This window comes from Aedes aegypti, chromosome 2 (genome assembly GCF_002204515.2).
Source record: "Aedes aegypti strain LVP_AGWG chromosome 2, AaegL5.0 Primary Assembly, whole genome shotgun sequence".
Classification (NCBI taxonomy): Eukaryota; Metazoa; Arthropoda; class Insecta; order Diptera; family Culicidae; genus Aedes; species Aedes aegypti.
In genome coordinates this window covers 43,024,952-43,047,087 of record NC_035108.1, presented here as the reverse complement: position 1 = coordinate 43,047,087, position 22,136 = coordinate 43,024,952, and the positions used below count along the sequence as shown (strand labels likewise).

Genomic DNA, 22,136 nt, shown 5'->3' with positions numbered 1-22,136 from the left:
TTAAATAATCATTCATAGGCGTAAAAAACATCAACTTTTTTCGTCATTTGAAACCAAAGTTTTCGAAAATTGAGTGTTTTTGTTAAAACACAGCTTGATAAATATTCTTTCATAGCTGGAATAACTCACAAAGCAATTCCAGCGGCAAAATTTTATTTGATGAGTGCTCTTCAGGTAATTTCTCAATATATTACCCTGATAACCCAGCGTCAGTTTTACCCCGACAATGCATATAACCCCAGGCACCCCTCACTGATGCCACAAGAACGAGGACTAGAGACACTTTTCTCCAACTGTCAATGATTCTGGTGATTTCTGGAGTGAAATGTGGTGGCAGTCTTGCTCGGAAAGTATACGAGCAAAGGGACCATCCGATTCAACAACTGCAAAAACATCGCTTCGCCCGAGCGTCTTTGAACAACGAGCTCTTGTTTGTGCACGATTTGCCCCTAATAATAGCAACAATTGCATGGGAAATAGTTGCTTTCAGTGCAAACGCTTTTCAAGTTAAGTGGTCTCTTGTGTGTGTGTTGGGAGTGAAGATGACTTTTGTCGTTTCTGAGACAATAGTTCGTTTCGCAATAACGTAAACGTTTATTTGAGTGTGGATTGCACTTAAACTGTCCGCACACGGAGCAAACAATGCTGACAACAGTAATCTTGTTAGCAAAGTATTACAGAAACATAGAATGTTGGAAATGTGTGTTTCTTTGCTCCGAATTGTGAATGATGGTCGCAGAATGAATAGTCACAATTATCGAAAAGCCATTATAATAGAAAATATAGTGATTAGTTCTTCTTCTTCTTGGCATTATGTCCCCATCTGGATAAAACTTGCTGCTCCTCAGTTCATTGTTCTAAGAGCGCTTCCGCAGTTAATAGATGAGAGCTTTCTATGCCAAAGTAGCCATTTTTGCATTTGTATATGGTTTGGTTACAATGGTTCTCTATGCCCAGGGAAAAAAATTCCAATACGATAATATTTTTGAACGACCGGAAATTGAACTCTGACAGTTTCAGTTTGGCTTTGCTTGGTAGCAGCAGACTTTACCACTTGGCTTAAGAAATCCCAAAAAAAAACTTGGAAAGAACAAAATTGGGAATTGCACCTTCAAGTTCCGTCCTAATTCAGATACGCGTATCACGGCTACCATGGTGCACTTATAGCCTTGAGATTCTGCTCAGAGGACTCGGTCACGTGTAAGAGATGAAAGTTGCCTTAATCAGAGAAGCATAATTTCCTTATAAACATAGGAAAATGGCCTAAAATTTCGATATCGAGATGTGGAGAGGCGACTGTATTACAATTCTCTGAAGAAATCCATGATCAGTAGATTGATCCAAATTTTGATGTTTTTGCTCTCCTGTACTTAAACGGTGTCAATTATGATAAAAATCATTCTCCAAAAGTTTGAAATGATTTGAAAGAAATTTGTTTGTGCGCACGCCATTTCAATTTTATATGAAAATTACTATGGAAAAGGCAAACCTTTTGTATTCAGTCCCCTAACAGCTCGTTATAATATTTTTTTTAAAAAAGTGAACAAAATCCTCTCATGTGAAATCTTCCCGGCTACAACTTTGCCGAAGATCACATTTTGATTGGACGTATAGCTGATTTGTAATTATCGATAAAAAAAATTTAGATGGATCTGCGAGAACCTCTCTCAGAAATTTCTTATTCCTTTTCCTCAATTGGGGATTTTTTTTTATTGCATGGCTAGAGATGCTAGTATTAAGAAGTCAGCAGAAATTAATAACGCCAAACAATTTTTCGACTGGGCTGTGTCGCAAAAGGTGAAAGACCAATTTAAAAAAGATTGGGAATTTATCTATGCAACTGAAAATGACTATTCAGAGGCTGAAAAATTTCTTCAGGAAAGATTTTCTAACCTTGTTCCCATTCCTGGAACAAAAAAAAACTTTCATTTATACCAAAAGACGAACGAAGCATTTTTCCTAGTGAATTCTCAGATGCACATGAAAACCAAGAAAATACAGCATGCTTTGTTCTTAATAATACAAAGAAACGAAAATCTTCTGGTGTTAACAACCAAAGACAATCTTCCCGGTTGAAAAAATAGATAGTATTAAGATAAAAATGTAAGTAATATACTGAATAATTGAATAAATAAAATTAAAAATAATAATAATAATCTTATTTGTTCCAGATAAAAGAAAGAATCACTTTTCAGTGTAATGAAAAATTGAGGCAGAAACAGTTTTTTTCAGTTTTTCTTAGCGGTGTAATTTTTCATGAAAAATATCATCCATTCCGACTTATACTTCATTTGTTTTAGGAAATTTGCAATTGCTTTGATAAAAAATCTTTGTTTTTCCGATGCTTCGATTGAAATATGGGTTTTCAAAAAAAAAGGCTTATATGATCATTTTCCACAAAATTGGCCATAACTCAAAAACGAAAAAAAAGTACATACCAAAAATTTCATCGATTAAAGCTTATGAAATTATCTTCTCAAAAATATTTTTTTGAAAATTTTCCACGAGTTAGAGCATTGTTTTTCCGGCTTTTCTTTACGAATTTTCTCAACGGTGGACAATTTTGTGGAAAACTTTTTCCAGTTAATGCTTTTTTTTATTCCTGAGAAAATTTGCTTTCATTTTCATAAGAAAAAACTTTGTTTCTATGATGCTTCGTTCTTGAGTTATGATTTTTCCAAGTAAGTAGTGTCAGGGGAAAACAAAAAAAATTTCCAACTGAGTTTTCTGGGAAAATAGGCGACCCTGAATTTTTCTCAATTTTTTTTTATTCATATATTGATGAACCCTGCCTGTGGAAAAAGTTTCAAAAGATATGTTAGATAACATCGTCGGTGTAAGAATTCCAAGATGCTACTTCTCGCAGGATATTTTTCAACATTAAAAATCCACACATTTGTGGATGCGACCGAGACAGCATATTCGTGTGGCTCATAATTCCGGACAACTAATGCTTATGGTCCAGCAGAGGTGGTATTAGTGGTATCAAAAGCCAAGGTGGCCCCATTGAAACCAGTAACCATTCCCTATCTGGAGCTGGAGTACAGGGTCGCTACCCTGTACCCTGTACCTGGGTCTGCTATACTCATCGAAAACTAAAAGTTCCAGAGCAATTGCTGGATGTCGAAAGATTCTATTCTTGGAAAAAATACAGCGCGTGATGGCTTATGTTTGCCGGTTTTTAAACAATTATCGGTTATCAACCGAAGGCAAAGAGCGGAAGATCGGTCATCTGACATAACCTGAGTACCAAAGTGCAGAAGAATGTTTGTTTCGAGCAGCACAATGGGAATTGTACGTTGACCAGTAAGCTACTTGACCAATAATGAACGGGAGATAGTTCTTCGTGGTTTCGCTTCTAAAAGGTTCGTGAACAGCAATTCAGAAGTATCTGGATTTATGTTGTAAGCGCTGGACTAGGGAATATCTCCCAAGTTTAACGTAGCGCACAAAGTGGCAAGTCCCGAACAGGTGGAAAAAGCTCACCTAGATCATTATATGTTGTTCTAAAGTAGTTACTGACGATCATAATCAACTATTGGTTTGATGGAGATAAGAGATAAAAGATCAAAAAATATATCAAAAATCTTGTTAATATATTTTAAGATCGAAATAATATCTGATAAATTTATCGCTTGACCAACAAATCAATATCATAACATGATCTGGCAGATGGCGAAGAATAAAAATAATCAAAAAGCCAGCAAACAGATTCGAGCCCTCGACCTTCAGATCTATACTCAGAGATGCTAACCAATCTGCAATGCCTATTACTTGGAAGTTAAAGGAAAAAAGAGCATAATCTTCTTCGCTTTCTGAGACAACTTTTTGCTCCTACAGGTTGGCATGACGCCCCACTGTTCAGTGCTGCCATTTTGCTGTTGAATGTGTTTTGTATCATGTCGAAGAACTTTTTTTGATCTTGGTTACATATTTTCAGATGTTGATTTATAGCGCTGAGACGTATAACATTTTCGAACATCTTTTCAATATCACATTGAGATATGCGATCATAATTTGTTTGTTTCGAGATGTGATTTTGATTTTTTCGTCTGCCCGGGGTACGATGATACTCTATGCCCTGGGAAGTCGAGTCGACTTTTCCTTAGGATACTGATAGATGACTTTTTCGATTGATGTTGCATGATTCGAATCACGCAAAATCTTTGAATAGTTCGTCATCAGAAGTGCCGTCATATTGTGTGTTCAATCCCAATTTTATACAAATGGATGGATTACTTTTCAAATGAAGGCGTCGTTATAGACTATATTATGACTGAGGAAGGGGGTTTAACTACAGTGAAAGGGATGCGTTGTTTCTAGATGACCCTTAAAGCTCTTGACATTAAGCGTTTTGTAATATGACCCTTTCCCATATCAAAAATTTCAGGGTTGTGTCGATTTCCACCTATATATTTTGGTTAAAATATCTTCAAATTTACGTAGAAGATGCTTGAATACTATATCTATCGAATGATAGGAGCCAAGTTTTTGGGCATTCAAGCCGTGACCCCTTTGCTTCTAACCCCATCAAATGTTTATTTGAGTAACTGTCATTAAACCGAACGTCATTCGACTAGCTATTGGACACTATGTTGAACGACGATTGGTAGGAATTATATTGAAGACACAACTATTTACCTCATCATTTTTTTTTGCTGAATTCAACAATATATTGCTGAGTTTTTCCTTGCTGAAAGGTTCAGCAAATTCTGCTGATCATCAGCATATAATTGCTGGATTTAAGTATGTTTTACTGAATTATTATTATTAGAATTTATAAAATTGTTTAATCGCCATGTGTTGTTTATTCCAAAAATATTCAAGTTTCATATAAGAAAAAATGTATTGTAATGTTTAATAAAATTATAATGCATTTTTCTTTCGAATGCCATAAAAATATTGCGTTATTATCTGTCAATCGTTTATTCCTCAACCCTTTACTATCGTCTCTATCACTGACCCGGTCATCCTACTGTAACTCTTTTTAACTAATCTAATAAATCGTTCAAAGCAAGCCCCGAGACGTCCACTTTTCGTTATGATAAAGTCGCGTTCGTTTGCCTCAGTTGTTCCGATTTTTCACAGACCAGCACCAAACAAGTGACTAATCAGTTATTTACAGCTGTGGCAACAATCACACTCTCAAAAAAGTGGGGGCGGATGATAGCTCACATGAGAATCGGTCTGGGTCGAGGACGTCTACTTCTGTTGCGTCGTCTTCTTTCAACTGAATTGTGCTGATGACAGGATTCGTGTGGTAATCACTCAAACTTGTGTGTAAGACACGGCACCATCCATTACGGTAATCAATGAGGATGTATTTGTCAGAGTTATGAAGTGGTGTACCGAAAAGAAATGTCAAGGGTATGTGTCTTGTCCATTGTGTCTATATCAAAGGTAAATCATGGCTCAATTTCACAACAAAACCTTGAAACACGATGAAGGCATGTAGTTCAGTCTGTGGTCCTTTCTCACGACTCATTTCGTTTGATGTCAAACAATCTGGACGAGCCAGCTTGTTGACACGAAGGTCCAATGAAGTCATGCCATGTTTCGTTACAGGTCTTAAATCGCCGCAAAGTGTTTTTCCTAGGCATGTCGTACAGACCGCAACCAGGAAATGTGATTCAAATAAAATGCAGCAACCGTAAGCCCTTTAGACCACCTCCCTGTAGTTTTTCTGCTTAACAAGCTGTGGCACAGCAACTGTGTCGACCTTGAAGCTGTGTCCCTCTTGGGAAGCCGCGATTCCTCCATCTATCAGATATCTTTTTTCACGGCCATCAAACAAACGCCACCAACGATGTGGATACAATTACTCTCGGCCGCTCTGTGGAGAACAAACCTTGATGCCAATGATGACAACTGTAGGGGGATGGAGACACTCGGTGGACAGTGTTACATCATATAATTAATCATCGTACCTTCGTGCTGTGCGTACACGAATTCTCTTTGCTCTTGAAAGTTTTTTGAAAACTACCTAAAGCAACAAAAACAATACTTTTCAGTACTATTTTTCCTACTATTGATCCCTTTACGATCCTTGTTTGGATCCGTGCCTTCGATTTTACGTTGGATCCGTTGGCGAAAGCTAGCGGTGGTAATCCTTCTTGGACACCGTCTTGGGAAAAAACCTCTTAGGAGGTCACGTCTTCTATCGTTTTTTTTTTACTAAACATGGTTGCAACTACAAATAAAAAGAAGGGTGAATCTCTGAATTCACAACTTCCTTCCAAAAAAGTGGGATTTAAAACTGTCACTTAACGTAGCAAGAATGGAAGAAAGGACGATTCCCCGAAATGCGAACTTTCTTCCAAGGGTGAAATGAATAATTGTATCGAAATAAGCAATCAGACAAATTTTCCGAACACCAAATCGAAGCAGCCTCTAGCCCAGGTTCTTTGATTCAAGTGAGGAAGCAAAGAGTGCCGCCTATCGTGGTCAGTTGTTCCGAATTTGGGGGATTTAGGCAGGAGATCTTGAACTCCATTAGGGGAATCAAGGTTTCCTTCCAAATCGCAAAGAAAGGAGACTGTCGCGTTTTGCCGGAAACTCTCAAAGATTGCAAACTTCTTGTCATACATCTTGAAGAGAAGAAGCACCTTTTTTTTACTTATGACGACAAAAATGAACGTTTGGTCAAAGTCGTCTTGAAAGGTTTTTAAAGTTACTGTAAGTAGCCTGAAGAGGTCAAAAATGGAATAAATGATTTACTTGGATTTTCCGCAGTCCAAGTAATCATTATGAAAAAGAGGACTCAATCTGTTTTACTAAATTAGGATGATAGTGTTTTCTAACACAGATCAACTATAGTAAAAAATTAAAAAAAATCGCTTTGCAAAAATGTTTTTTCAATAGAAAGAAGTGTTCAGCTGTTCCAATTCAAATTCAAAAATGATGTTTCTCAATTTCTTCCGATTAATGTCAACATCCCACTATATGTACATTAAATCCAAGAACAAGCTAACACAAAAAAGTCAACATGCAACTCACTTACTTTTTCCTTGTTCCGTGGTATTCCGCTACACCTCCGTTTCCAAGCATTCGCGAATCATCAAAGCTCTGCACGAATACCGATGATGACGCCGACGACGGTTGACGAAGATAGTTTCCTTTTTCACTCTCCCTCTGGGTAACAGTTCTTGGGTCGACTCCTCCTCCTCCCGTACTCCACTGCTCTGCCGTCGGATTGGTCACGACACGGGGAGGAGAGGACAAAGCTTTCACTACTATGGGTAAAACGCCCCACACCACTAGACAGGCTTCTGGCAGTCAAGCCGATTGCTGAACGGCGGTCCAACGCGACGGCAACCACTATTCTGGGGGCACTTGTCGAAGACTTCCTTTCTAGCGATGATGACGATGGAAGGGAGATATTTAGGATGAAACGAAGCAAAAAGAAAAGACCAACGAAAGGCTTTTACTGGTGTCCTCGAGTACTTGTCACGGGCACTTTTTAACGCTATGCCGGTTCGGGTAACGCCGCGCGTGCACGATCTCGGTGTTCCGGTGGGGTACGTGTGGAAGATGCGTCTTACAGATAAGGGAAGCGTTGTTCATCGGAGAATTTTCCGCTAGAAACATTGCTTTGATATACTTCTTCTTATTCTATCGACAGTTGACGGTTGGGAAATCGATTTTGGATTTACGATCTAAATGACGTCTCATTAACTATATGATGAGCGTCTTAAATTTTTATCGGTTTTGGTAATGAATATTGGCCGTGATTTGATCGTAGAGCTCTTTAAGTTTATTGATTTAAAGAAAAAAATAATGAATCCACTTGGAGTCTTCGAATGTCGGGTGCTTAGAACGATGTTTAGCGGTGTGCAGGACAAAAGTGTATTTTTTAGAAGGTGGTAAATTGAATTTACGAATTCTCCATTATTATAAATTGGAACCGAATACGGAAAAAGCTTGTTTTGAAATCTTGAAGGAACCGCTAAAAATGTTTGAGTAAGTGGTCAATTCCACAGACGAATATCTGAGTAGTGTTTGATCCGTTGAATCTATTGCATGCTCCTTTGAGGGCGAGCAACGGAATTCGGATAGTGTCTGATTCGCATAGTAACCGCACTATCGGTATCGATCATTAATTTCAAATTATATCTTTATCGTTTACCAAAACGAATCCTTTCCCATATTCAAACTCCCAGTGTTTTCTTGTGGAAGTGCAGAGGACTCCTCGGCTTCCAAAAAGCAAGTAACACGTCAACATTTCCCTCCCATTCCCAAATTGACCTCCATTCGGACGCAGCCGGCGCCGGTATTGTTTATTATAATAATGAGAACACCAGTACTTACACATTGAAGATGCTACTGATCCTGAGTAGCATCTCTTCGTTCCCTGTGTAAGTACAGCTGTTCTTGCAATAACGGAGTAGCAACTGCGGGCGGTCAATCATGCTCATGCTCATGCTCAATTCCTCAGACGAATATCTATAGGAAATTCCTATCCGGCGGAATTCTTGGTACAATTTCAGATGAAGCACCACGGCAAATAAAACCCTCCGTTAAATATATGCGGATGTAAAATAGGCGACCAATTAGTCTTTTTCCTATAACTTTCACATCTTTTGAGATATAATCAAAATCAGTGAAATCAGTGTGACAAACCTCAAGAGTACGGCATAGATCAGCTTTTTGACGTTCATACTAGCCGTAAGATACATCGAAAAGGGCGGTCAAAGTCACTCCTAGGCTCAATGCCACCCCGCACGGAAGTACTTATAGCCATACTTTTACGGGGGTGACCCATTTCGCATAAAGACGTTTCGCATAAGGACGTTTGGCATAATGGACGTTTCGCATAAAGCTGTTCCATATAAGAACAGGTAGCATTTTAAAGAAGGCATATAATTCTCTTTATGCCAAACGTCCATTATGCGGAACGTACACCTAAAAATTATGCGAAATGTCCTTATGCGAAACGCCTTTATGCGAATGGCCCCTCCCCCTACTTTTACAGTATATATTCACTAGACAAGGAAAAATACACTTGAATATCTTATAAAGTGTCATAGTATGTAATAAATTAGTTATGACTGGATCGTCGTTCTATTCATCTATTTGGGTGACATAACACTGTTGTGATTTTGCTTGCGGAGAAAGATAAATGGAATTTGTAAAGCCAATAACAAATGAAAACTATGCTTTTTGAGACATTAAGAGAAAAATGATCAAACAAAAACGATGCATAAATTTGGAGGCTTTTTTCCTACAGTGTTATATTAATATCCATGAAAATCCATCGCTATACATTTTACTCTCCAGCTGGTACTGTCCATAAACATAACTACTCATAAAACATAACAGCAACATTCATGTTTTGGTATACACTTTACGGCGCATTTAAAAATGCATACACTTCGTATGAAACTGTTAAGGAAAAATATGAACTAATTGTAGTCCCATATTGAAAAATATGGGCTTTATATTTATAGAAGCAAAATGAATAATATGTGCGATATATGGCATGCAGATATAAACCAAAAAATCTAGATATTTGTATAAAAAGACAAACTTGAAACTTAAAACTCTATTTTTCCAATGTCTGCATTTTGATATGTGATAGTTAAGCTGTTGGGTTGGGGATATTAGTTTTCCGTGAACGAACACCTATTGACAGCAGCCATTGTTAGGAGGCTTCAATGCTGTTAAAGTATCTATTACTACTACGTATAATACAATTTAATTTAAAACTACTTACATTTTAGTGCATAAATTCACTTCAAGTATATCCAACTCCCAATTGTTTTTTTCTTGTTTTCAAACAAAACTTATATGTACGCTCTCAGGTTCTCTCAAATCAGTGTTGCCAGTTTCACAACACTGGTAAATCACTGCAACACAAGCTTTTATAGAAAGTGAATTTCAGTAAAATCCTTTTCCTTCGTAAATTATTCATTTAAAAACTTACGAACTGGTTTTCAATTTCCGATAGTAGCTCAAAGATCGGTGCTTTTCTGAACACCAAAAGCATCCGCAGCTTTCTGGAATAAGTGGCCATTGTGCACTGGTTCAACGGCTTTATTGAAAACTATATCCTGTCTTTTTAGACTTAGATGGCACACAAAGACAGGCGAACACGTTTTTATTTTTTCAATTTTAAAATCATAGCCTACTTATATGTTATTAGCATGTACGGATTTCGGTCCCACATGGTATTGACGAATTCCATGTCAAATCGGTCAGTCACTGAACCCGACCATCTTCGATTTGGATTAAATTTTGCACATGTTTTTGGTATGGTAGAATAAGTGTTTTCTATAGAAAAATTGATCATTTTGACTCAAGTACAGGTCGGACTCGATTATCCGGGATTCGATTATCCGGAATTTTAGACTCGATTATTCGGAATTTGTTTTTTGATGATCTTGTTTTCAATTTTTATGCATAAATCTGAGATAATTTGGTATTGAAATAAACAATATGAATGGTTTTGCAGTTTTGAACGTAACTAAAAAAGTGTTTTTTTTTGCGTATGCCGGTCAAAAACATTTTTTTCTTGTAAAGACCCTAAATACTGTCCCTAGAAATAATTTCTGGCTACGCCACCGCATCATATAAATAAAACAATGAAAAAATATAATATTTAAATTCTTTTATCGAAGAATTTAATATTTTTTTTAGTGATTCGATTATCCGGAGTGAACAAAAAAAATCGATACTCCGAATAATCGAGTCCGACCTGTATAACTTTTGAAATTGGCCTATATTTTTTTGCATGCAACTTATTTGAAAAATTATAATACCGAAACTGTTGATTTTAGAGAAAAATGTTCTACGAAGAAATTATAGTAAGCCGTTTGGACAATGAGAAAAAATTATACAATGAAAAAATATTATATTTATTTTCATGAAAAATTCAAAACATAAACTTAAATTTTATATTTTACAAAAACACCATTTTCAATATTTTTTAAATTTTCACCATCGAATCTTGATAGTAAACAGATGTTTGGGACAAAGTTTCATGATGGAGAATTTTTTAATAATAAAGTTTTTCTAAGAACAACTTTTGGCCGATTTTCAAAATTTTGATTTTTTGTCAAAATAAATACGTTCTGGTGATACAGTCAGCATCTTTAAATGATTCTAAGCCATGATGATTATATGGATAATTTCTCTACAAGTAGCAATTTTCGTATTATATCAAGTTTAATGTGAAAAATATGGTTTATATAATAAAATAGGCCATTTTCATAAGTTATTTGCACTGCCGTTATACGCATAATTGTCCCATGTTACTTTTTGTGCATTTTGACTTTTTGTCATCAAACAGTTTATTTTTACGTATAGTTTTAGAAAACACACACACCGAAAATTAACTTTGTTCGGAAACTCAATGAAAAGCAAGCCAAGTCAATTTGTACCATTGTTGAATTTCCACGCATAACTGTCTCACTACTGTATTTCTACGCATAACTGTCACACTATACAATTCGCTGCGCTGATCTAGAACAAAATAGTCAGTAGGCAGTTTTGAATTAGCTGGTGTTAGGGAAAATCGTTTTGAACACCTTCTTACGTTGGCTTTACATTCAATGTGGAACACAACCTGTTTTATGTGTTTGTATTATCGGGATGCATTCATCATCCATGCGAGCCTGACGTCAGATTTGATTGAAATTTTCAATATCAAAATTTTATTTCCCATCCGTTTTTCAAGGAATTTCAGTTGAATTTTCAGGGTCGATCACAAAATTCTTCTAGTGTTTGGAACCGCGGTCATCGATTAAAAATTTACCGTAATTTTGGATTTATCACGGGGAGTAGTGAAATAATCCCACTTGAAGCAAATGTAACCACTTTAATTTCGAGTCCATGGCTTGCGACTAATTAACTTCATGATTTAGCAAACCAAGTCTAAATATAAATAGTTCGACCGATTTTGGATGACTTGGCCACATGCTGGGTTGTTCCGAATACCGATTCCCTGGGGGAAATGGCTTCTAAACCGTCGGTTTTGAAACATAGCTGGCAACATCAAACTACATAAATTCCCAAATCCAGGCTAAAGAAGGTAATTCAAAGGTTCTTGGATAGCAGAAATGTCAAATCGTGTGAAGATTTATGTCGTGAATTTTGAGTTAAATATTTACTCCGCAGAATAACCTTGACTTCGCAGATGAGTTTCTGTCTAGTCTGCAGCTGGAAGAGCCTATATATGAATTTATAACATCTTATAAACTCTCTAAATAACTCATCCACTCTTTTTTCACTAACTCATTAACTGTCTCATTATCACACATACAGAAAACTTAGCTTTCCATCCTAAACTGTAAAATCGTATTTCTTCACTTCCCCACACGTGGCTCCGTTTGGCACACGTCACTTGAGCCGTCATTAGGTGCCTTAACATTGTCTTGAGGATATACAGCCTCTGCATTCGATACAATCTACATTTACGTAAGAACGGTCATCTACAGCAGTATGCTTAGCACATCATTGGTCACTACTATCAGTGGGACTGTTATGCGTAGAAATTCACCAAAAACCCTGCATTTCTAGGCATAACAGTCCCACTTTGAATTTTGTAGCTAAATTTACTTTATTTCCATAATACAAACACTTGACTCTAATGAAGACGCTATTCTTTATACAATTGTAAAGATTTTAATTTAATTTACCACACACCTGGTTAATACGAGGCCTAAATGTGTTAAAATCTTTAAACGCGTTTTTCTCGATTGCATATTTTGGAACATGGGACAATTATGCGTATAACGGCAGTGCATTTCTGCTTTGATAATACGTTTTCAAGAGCAAAGACCATATTTCTTTTCATTTACTTATTTTGCTTGATGAAGAATCGCGAATAACTAATAAAAATAACCTATTTTAATATTTCAATAATATTTTTTGCATTAAACTCGATATATTTCGAAAATGGCTATTTCTAGAGAATTTATTCATGTAATCATCGTGGCTTAGAATCATTTAAAGATGCTTACTGTATCATCAGAACGTATTTATTTTGACAAAATATCAAAATTTTGAAAATCGACCAAAAGTTGTTCTTAGAAAAAAAAATATTAAAAATTTCTCTATCATGAAACTTTGTCCCAATCATCTGTTTACTATCAAGATTCGATGGTGAAAATTTGAAAAATATTAAAAATGGGGTTTTTGTGTAATTTTAAATTAAAATTTAGTTTTGATTTTTTTATGAAAATAAATAAAATATATTTTCAGTGTATATTTCTTTCCAAACGATTTACTACAACTTCTTCATAGAACATTTTTCTCTAAAATCAACTGTTTACGAGTTAGAATTTTTCAAATAAGTAGCATGCAAAAATTTATAGACCATTTTCAAAAGTTATACTTCATTCAAAATGATCAATTATTCTATGAAAAACACATATTCTACCATACGAAAAACATGTGCAAAATTTAATCCAAATCGAAGACTATCGAGCACGATTTTTTTTTTTCGACTCAATCTGGATGGAATTCGCCTATTGCAACCTGAATATTGTTTCCAGGAGCACAGCATAAAAAAGCATTATTAGCGGATTCCATGGTTATCTATTAATAGTAGAAACACACAACTAGGATAAAATTGATCTCTAATCTCTCAATGTGGTGAAATGACCGAATGGAATTGCAAGTATTGTTATTTAATTGTATTTTTTTGCATATTAAACTTGATATAATTCAAAAATAGCGTGTTAACAAATGAAAAATTGCATAGTGTATTGAATGCAAACAAGACACAAATAAGTAAAGTAAAAATGAATGGAGTATAAGGAATGAATAATTTTGAGATTGTGTCGAGAGTGAATTCAAATTGAGTGGAAATTAAGTCAAAAGTAACTAAAACATTGAAACTGGATCATAACTCAAATAATAATAAGTCAAAACAAAACCGTTGGTCATTCGAAGGAAAATAAAGAGATAATGAAAATATGTCAGACGGAGAGAAATTCTAGAATTAATCCAGAATAACTCGACAGTAAATCAAAAATAAATCTAGAAAAAGTCAATGAGATCAGTTCTTGAGGTATGCTAAAATATAATAGGGTGAGTTTTGGTTTAATATGGATTAAGTCAAAAAAGCATGAAGAATAGTTAGAGAGAAATTTATAAGGAAGTTGATAATTAGGCAAGAATCAGTTGAAGGTATACACAGTGGGAGATGATTGAGTTGAAAATATGACACAAATTTTAAGAGAGTAAGCTGGAAGATTTTTTGAAATATTGATATTTTTAATTTTATTGAAGGAAAAAATTCCTGTATCCTGTATGAAAAAAATGCGATTTTGCACGTACAATCACCAGAAAACTACACACGTGTGCTTGTGATAAAAGGGGATTTTTTTTTATTATCGTACAAATTGGGCCGAAGGGTCTCAGGTTTTCATGAAACTTTTTCCACAGGCAGGGCTCATGGATATATGAATAAAAAAAAAATTGAGAAAAATTCAGGGTCGCCTATTTTTCCGGAAAACTCAGGTGGAAATTTTTTGTTTTCCCTTGACACTACTTACTTTGGAAAATCATAACTCATGAACGAAGCATCATAGAAACAAAGTTTTTATATGAAAATTTAAGCAAATTTTCTCAAAAATAAAAAAAAAATATGAACTGGAAAAAGTTTTCCACAAAATTTTTCACCGTTGGGAAAATTCGTAAAGAAAAGCCGGAAAAACTATGCCCGAACTCGTGGAAAATTTTCAAAAAAATATTTTCGAGAAGATAATTTTATAAGCTTTAATCACTGAAATTTTTGGAATGCACTTTTTTTTCGTTTTTGAGTTATGGCCAATTTTGAGAAAAATGTCCAGATGTGCCGTATAAGACTTTTCTTTGAAAAATCATAACTCAAGAACGAAACGTTGTAGAAAGAAAGTTTTTGTATGAAAATTTAAGCAAATTTTCTCAGAAATCCAAAAAAAAATATGAACTGGAAAAAGTTTTCCACAAAATTTTCCACCGTTGGGAAAATTTGTAAAGAAAAGCCGGAAAACTATGCCCGAACTCGTGGAAAATTTTCAAAAAAATATTTTCGAGAAGGTAATTTTATAAGCTTTAATCACTGAAATTTTTGGAATGCACTTTTTTTTCGTTTTTGAGTTATGGCCAATTTTGTGAAAAATGTCCAGATGTGCCATATAAGACTTTTCTTTGAAAAATCATAACTCAAGAACGAAACATTGTAGAAAAAAAGTTTTTGTATGAAAATTTAAGCAAATTTTCTCAGAAATCCAAAAAAAATATGAACTGGAAAAAGTTTTCTACAAAATTTTCCACCGTTAGGGAAATTCATAAAGAGAGGCTAGAAAATCTATGCCCGAACTCGCGGAAAATTTTTATTAAAATATATTTGAGAAAGAAACTTTATAAACTTCAATTCTAGTAACTTTTAGGATGTACTTTCTGTTTGTTCCTGAGTTATGGTCAATTTTGTGAAAAATGACCATATTAGCCTTTTCTTTGAAAACCCATATTTCAATCGAAGCATCAGAAAAACAAGGTTTTTTTATCAAAGCAATTGCAAATTTTTTAAAAGATCTGAGAGAAACGATATGGGATTGGTTTTAATGAAGTATAAGTCGGATTGGATTATATATTTCATGAAACATTACACCGTTAAGCAAAGCTGAAAAAACTGTTTCTTTTCCATTCCAAGTATTGAAAAATATTGTAGGATTGGATCTTATTGATCGCTCTTTTTAAATATACTTTGTTTGAAAGCTGGAATAGCTAATCGGGTTTTCATTTTTTTTTTTCTTAAACAGTGAAAAATGTCCTGGGAAACTGATTCCATTTAAAAAATTTCATATTTTTGAGATAATTTGAATCCGGTTCGACAAGTCATGATGAGTCTTGAGTCATGATTTTTTAACGAAAAGGCATGTATGGCAAATCTTTGCATTTTTTACAAAATTGACCATAGATCAGGATTTAAAGAAAAGTACATCCTAAAAGTTACCAGAATTGAAGGTTATAAAGTTTCTTTCTTAAAAATATTTTATTAAAAAATTTCCACGAGCTCGGGCATAGATTTTCCAGCTTTTCTTTATGAATTTCCCCAACGGTGGAAAATTTTGTGGAAAACTTTATCCAGTTCATATTTTTTTGGATTTCTGAGAAAATTTGCTTAAATTTTCATATAAAAACTTTCTTTCTTGAGTTATGATTTTTCAAAGAAAAGTCTTATATGGCACATCTGGACATTTTTCACAAAATTGGCCATAACTCAAAAACGAAAAAAAAGTGCATTCCAAAAATTTCAGTGATCAAAGCTTATAAAATTACCTTCTCGAAAATATTTTTTTGAAAATTTTCCACGAGTTCGGGCATAGTTTTTCCGGCTTTTCTTTACGAATTTTCCCAACGGTGGAAAATTTTGTGGAAAACTTTTTCCAGTTCATATTTTTTTTGGATTTTTGAGAAAATTTGCTTAAATTTTCATATAAAAACTTTGTTTCTACAATGCTTCGTTCATGAGTTATGATTTTTTAAAGTAAGTAGTGTCAAGGGAAAACAAAAAATTTCCACCTGAGTTTTCCGGAAAAATAGGCGACCCTGAATTTTTCTCAATTTTTTTTTATTCCTATATCCATGAGCCCTGCCTGTGGAAAAAGTTTCATGAAAATCTGAGACCCTTCGGCCCAAACCCGTATGGTAATAGAAAATAATCCCCAAAAGTCACTGGCAAAGTGAGCTTTTAATTTAGCAATAGCGGTTTCCGAAATATTGAACCGAGGTATATGCAACTTCGACAATAATCCAAATTTTCAAATCGTGTGGTGAGGTTCTCAGAGCAGATAATTTCTCAACAAATTATCGAATATAAGTTTGAAATTTAACCGTCCACTCCACAAACATCGGAATAGTAAGTTATACTTACTGTTATGTTCTTCTATTTGCGGTTTTCCAATGTTAAGACTCCCGACGAGTTTTAAAAAACTAAATTTTCTTGCTTTTTTTGAATACTGCATATTTTGGAAAAGAAGTTTGTCAAACATATAGTCAGGTATGCATGTACATTGAGACCGATACAGCTGATTGATTTAATACCCGATACTCCAAGAATTTTTTAGTCGGCTTTCGAAGGGCACGTGATTTCTCCCAGGCAGCAATTCTTTAGTTTGTAATGATTACAAATAAAATCCAAAAGCAACGCTGATTTGCCTTTGACCATCTGCAGACACTAATGGCAATGCTTCTTATTGAAACTCATTGCGCTCTTCGTTGGAAAATTTAGAAACGTGTTAAAAATTAATATGCAACAAAGCCAAATATCAAATTTTCAAAAGCACAAATCTGGGGAACCATACATCTGTTTAAGTTGAAAACTCGATGAATTGGTCACTTGCTACCCATCAATCAAGTTTTCATTTAAAACTGATGTTCGGTTCTTTAGATTTGTGCTCTTGAAGATTTGAAGTTTAGCTTCGATTCATCTTTTGACTAGTGTCTGCTTAGGGCGGGCAAGAGAAGCTCATGTTTGCAAATGTTGTTTCTTTTTTTTTTGAATAATTTCCCTCTGTTTTTGTTCCCAAAAATAAAACATTATCTTTAAGTTTATAGAAACCTTGACCCTCTTCCAACCCCATAGAGCCAAATCATAGTTGCACTACTGGTGAGGTGCAACACTTATACTAATCATTCAAAAATAACTTTTGAATATCGAAAATGTTCTTAAATTTATTGATAAGGACTGTTCATTTTTTAAAGTGGACACCTTGTTTATGCTATATCTTTTTTATTTATTGATGAAATCGTAAATGGTTTTCTGTGTATCGTTCAACTATTATTCTACAATGTTATGAAAATACAGAAACTTACAAAATGCTTTCGGTTGAAGAACTAAATAGTTTTTGCAATAACTCCTAAGAAAAACTGTTCGTCAAATTTAAGCATTATTTTTCGCATGAAAAAAATCCTAAATTTAATGAACAAATTGTATGTTGGTATCCTTTACTATTCAACTTAAGGTAGAGCTTTTAAAAACATCAATAATATTCCATCAGTTCCTGACGCTGAGTCACTTTAGTGATCTATTCCTTATGGTCAAATTTGCTGATACACCATCTTTTTACTACCAGCAAAAAAGTAAAGTAATAAGCGTGTTCAAAACTGGTTTAGATTACTAAAGAAACTATATATGCATAATACAAAGCAAAATCTTGAGTTTTAACCGTATTCTTGGGTATCAAATTTACTCTTTATTGTCGTTTTATTGAAAAATCCCATACTTTTAAAATTATATACGCATGTTTATCGATCTAGAGCAAACTGTAAGCGTTTTTCTCAAAATATTTTGATAGGTAGTCTCAGAATAACACATTCTGAAAATAATACATGCAAAATAAATTTGATTTAATTCAAGCAGTGTTCCCAATCTTGATGATTGTCATTGTGCTTTGAGTGGTCTTCTGAAAATAAATTATTTGTTTATCTATTGTGCTTAAAATATGACGTGGGGACTAAATCAGCAACTCTATGAAGGCGTAAGTTATTTTTATTATAAATACTATATTATTACTTCCGTCATATCAGTTCCATTTAAATTTAAGATATTTTTCTTTAAAAAAAATTGATAAAAAATGATTTTATGATATCTGCAAAATTGCTTCTCCAAAAATAACTTGATATTTTTTAGCAAGCTTCTAATTGATGATGCTTTCTAAGTACAACCATTTTTTGAAAATAAAAAATATAAAATGTCGAATTTTCCTGCCGATTCTTAATAATACTTGATTTTGATAACCTCCAAAAATCGATCTTTCTAAACGTTGTGCCTTATTAGTGTGAAATCATATTATTTTGGTAACTTTTTTATTACCACAGCATTGTACAATATTAGTCGAACGATGTACAGAAAACCGATTTCGATTTCATTGATAAATTAAAAAGATATTGCATGTCCAAAGTGTCCACTTTATAAAATGAACAGTCCTTAGGTGTTCTCTTTAACACATGAATTCTGAGTTCTGTGGGAAATTAAGGAAATGAATTGCCATGGAACATTTGCATCCAATTTAGCCGAAATTATGCTTTTTTAACAGCCATTAAAAAAAAAACCTGCTATGATATTTTCAATCCAGTATTCGTTATTTTGGTACTTGGGACAAAAATTTGCTCCACAGTGTTACTACAAAAAGGAAAACAAGTTTGGAAAAAATGATAATAAATCTTCAAGCTGTTTAGTAGAATACTTATAAGAAGATGGTCGAGTCGAGTCTAGTACACGACACTGAAGATGGCCTTACAGTTGAGGTCAAAATACGCGTATCTTTCAAAGGATACAAACTCTAGTAGAATTAAATGGTATAGTACTAAATTCGGTTTTTTCATCTACTTGGAAAAAATGTTGATGGAACATTTCAATCCAATGTTCTTCTTTTTGTGCATCTTGTCATTCCGTCTCCACTGGGACACTGTTGCTTCTCGGATAAGTATTCAATAAGCACATCCTCAGTTATTAATTGAGAGATTTGTTAGGAAAAGTTGCCATTTTTCATTCGCCCATCATGTACAGTTACGATGATACTTAATGCTTAGGGATATTCTCCATTACAAATACATCCTGGATCGGTCTGGAGTCGAACCCAGATCACTTCAGCATGGCTATGCTTACCACGTTACCACTAGGCCACAGAAGACTCCGATTTAACTTGATGCTTTCCAGTAATCGCTGATTGAAGATACATAAAGCGATTCTGCTGAATTCAGTTTACATTCCATAAGAACTTCGAACAATGTAATGACTCTGTTGAAACCTTCCAGATCAATTGAAATATTTCATAATCGGCTTGCATATCGCATGCTTAACACATCACATAATCATGCCCACAGATAAATCTCCCATTTTTTAAACATCTCACAATTCATTCACCGTCGCCGTCGTCGTGTTTCTAATTTCCCGATGAAAACACAGTCGGCGCATGAAATTCCGAAGATTCTAATTTTGCTTCTGCGCGTGAAATCCGTGCTGCATCGCTTCTGCGCAAGTGTCACTCATCTGGTTGCGCACGCATCTTCACATCTTCCACACGTTAAATCCAATCGTGCACAAATACACTTAAACGTTTCCTCACGCGGGTACACTGAACCGTGTTCGATCTTTTCTTCTTCGTTGCTTTTTTTATATTCACACTCGAAAAGGAAGTAATTCCCCACCGTGCAACGGCACCCGTCGGCCGCGATGGAAAAGTGCAACCTCGGCACGACCACCTGAGTGCCGGTTTGACCCCGACCCCGGGCACTCTGATGACCCTTTTTCGCGACAATCACTTCAACCAGGGCAACGATCTACGAAACCTCCTAATGAGCGACCGCACGTGTGCAATCGACTGACTGACTGACCAACACTGTCCACCGCCGGGTGGACACGCGTGAATTCTGGGTTTACGAACGAGAAACGCGGAGATGGGATTGGGATACTATTCTTACTTTTTCACTAGACAGGCGGGCCCGAAGGCCAGTGGTCGACTAATTGAAGCCGGGAGGACGATTTTTTGTCGAGGTAGAAAATTGGCCACTCGCGCACCGATCGTCGCGAGATTCGGGTATTTTTCATCTTCTTTTTCTCTTCGGTTGTACAGCCGCAAGGGGAGCGAAGGTGCTTCAAGTCCAATAGCGATATGCGTTGAATATCTCGGTGCGGATCGCGAGTATTCTAAGTGGATGTCATTGTGAGATGTTGAGAATGGTTCGAGAATCACGCAGGAAAGATTAAAATCTAAAAATGAATTGAACAGATATTGTCAAGAAATTTGGGAATAACACCAAAAGAAACCGATAAAATATTTGCTCAAAAGCCAGTTCCTATAAGAGCTGATATTCCACAAACCAACATTCCAGGACCAATATTGTACAATATTTTCACATCTGCTTTACTCCAAGCGATATCAAAAATCATTGTTTGATGATGAAATAGGCCTTTCCACCAAAGGACGATGCTTGCGTGTAATCTGTAGTAGATTACTTAAAAGTTTAAATTTTTTTATACTTGCATAATGGTCGGTTTCTCCTAATGATTTCAAAGCTCAACTAATAATATTCCCACATAAACTAAATGGTTCAACTTCATGTAGACATGTTGTCTTGATGAGAGGGATATCATTTAATAATTCATATGAATCTGGGATTTATGATAAATGAAATTTTCGCTTTCAAAAAGCACATTCAGCACATTCAATCCGAATGTTATAAATATAGTCCTTCTTGACACAAATCTATCTTTTCGTAACCACTTTTCTAATATAATTGCAAGAGCAAATAGAAACTTAGGTTTCATCATGCGATCAACCGGAGATTTCTCTGATCCTTTCACTTTAAGATCACTATATTATTCGCTAGTTCGCTCCACACTGGAATATGCATGCGTTGTTTGGAGTCCTTACACAAATGTATGGATATTGAGAATAGAAGCAATTCAGGCCAAATTCACCAGATATGCTTTGAGACTGCTCCCCTGGAACGATATTTCCAACATGCCAGCATATGAAATACGATGCCGTTTGCTTGGTATGGAATCGCTTCGCAATCGACGGAATTCTTTGAGAGCATTATTCGCCGGTAAACTGTTATTAGCGGTTATAGACACTCCAAATATTCTTGAGCGACTGAACATCAATGCGCCTTCAGTATCCCTGCGTTCCAGAGATCCTCTCAGACCGGATTTTCGTAGAACGGATTACGGAATCAACGAACCCATCACTGCTTTGTGCCGGGAATTCAACAAAGTCTATCATCTATTCGATTATTCCATCTCAGCTTCAGTATTCAAAAGCAGACTAAGACGTTTCTCTCTACATCCGGAATCTGAGTGAGCAAAAATGTGTCGCAATTAGGTGAGTCCCAGTCCAATAATTTTAAAAGTTTTAAATGATGCTTCTTGAGTGTTCTTTTCTTTTTTGTTCTCGGTCATCTTTCTTCAATACAACGAGTGACGAATACAGCTGCGTATGAACTTGACAAATGATTACTTCTCTCATAGCTCTGTTTAAGTATTTATTGCGTAGAAATGTCGTTTTGTAATTTATATTTTTTATGTATTATTTTTAATCTGCATGTAATCCATTGTATTTTGTTTTGAAAAGATATGGGGTTTTTACGCCCTTTTGATTGGACTACAGTTCATGCAAAAGGGCTTTTCCCCATCTTAATCC

At 35.2% G+C, this 22,136-nt stretch overlaps 1 protein-coding gene across 5 annotated transcripts in view; it reads right to left on the bottom strand.

Moving 5' to 3' along the window:
* The window catches only part of LOC5577066 (RING finger protein nhl-1), a 191,440-nt gene extending 170,984 nt beyond the window's left edge, over positions 1 to 20,456 (bottom strand). For 2 of the 5 annotated variants that reach the window (XM_021840652.1, XM_021840649.1), the window contains exons 1-2: positions 20,416 to 20,456; positions 7,001 to 7,350 (exon numbers count right to left, since the gene is read on the bottom strand). The gene's annotated coding sequence lies outside the window, so the exon portion shown is untranslated. Of the gene's footprint in view, positions 1 to 7,000; positions 7,351 to 20,142 lie in introns of all 5 variants that reach the window. The other 3 variants (XM_021840650.1, XM_021840653.1, XM_021840651.1) reach the window with 3 other exon arrangements.
* Between the last annotated feature and the right edge of the window lie 1,680 nt (positions 20,457 to 22,136).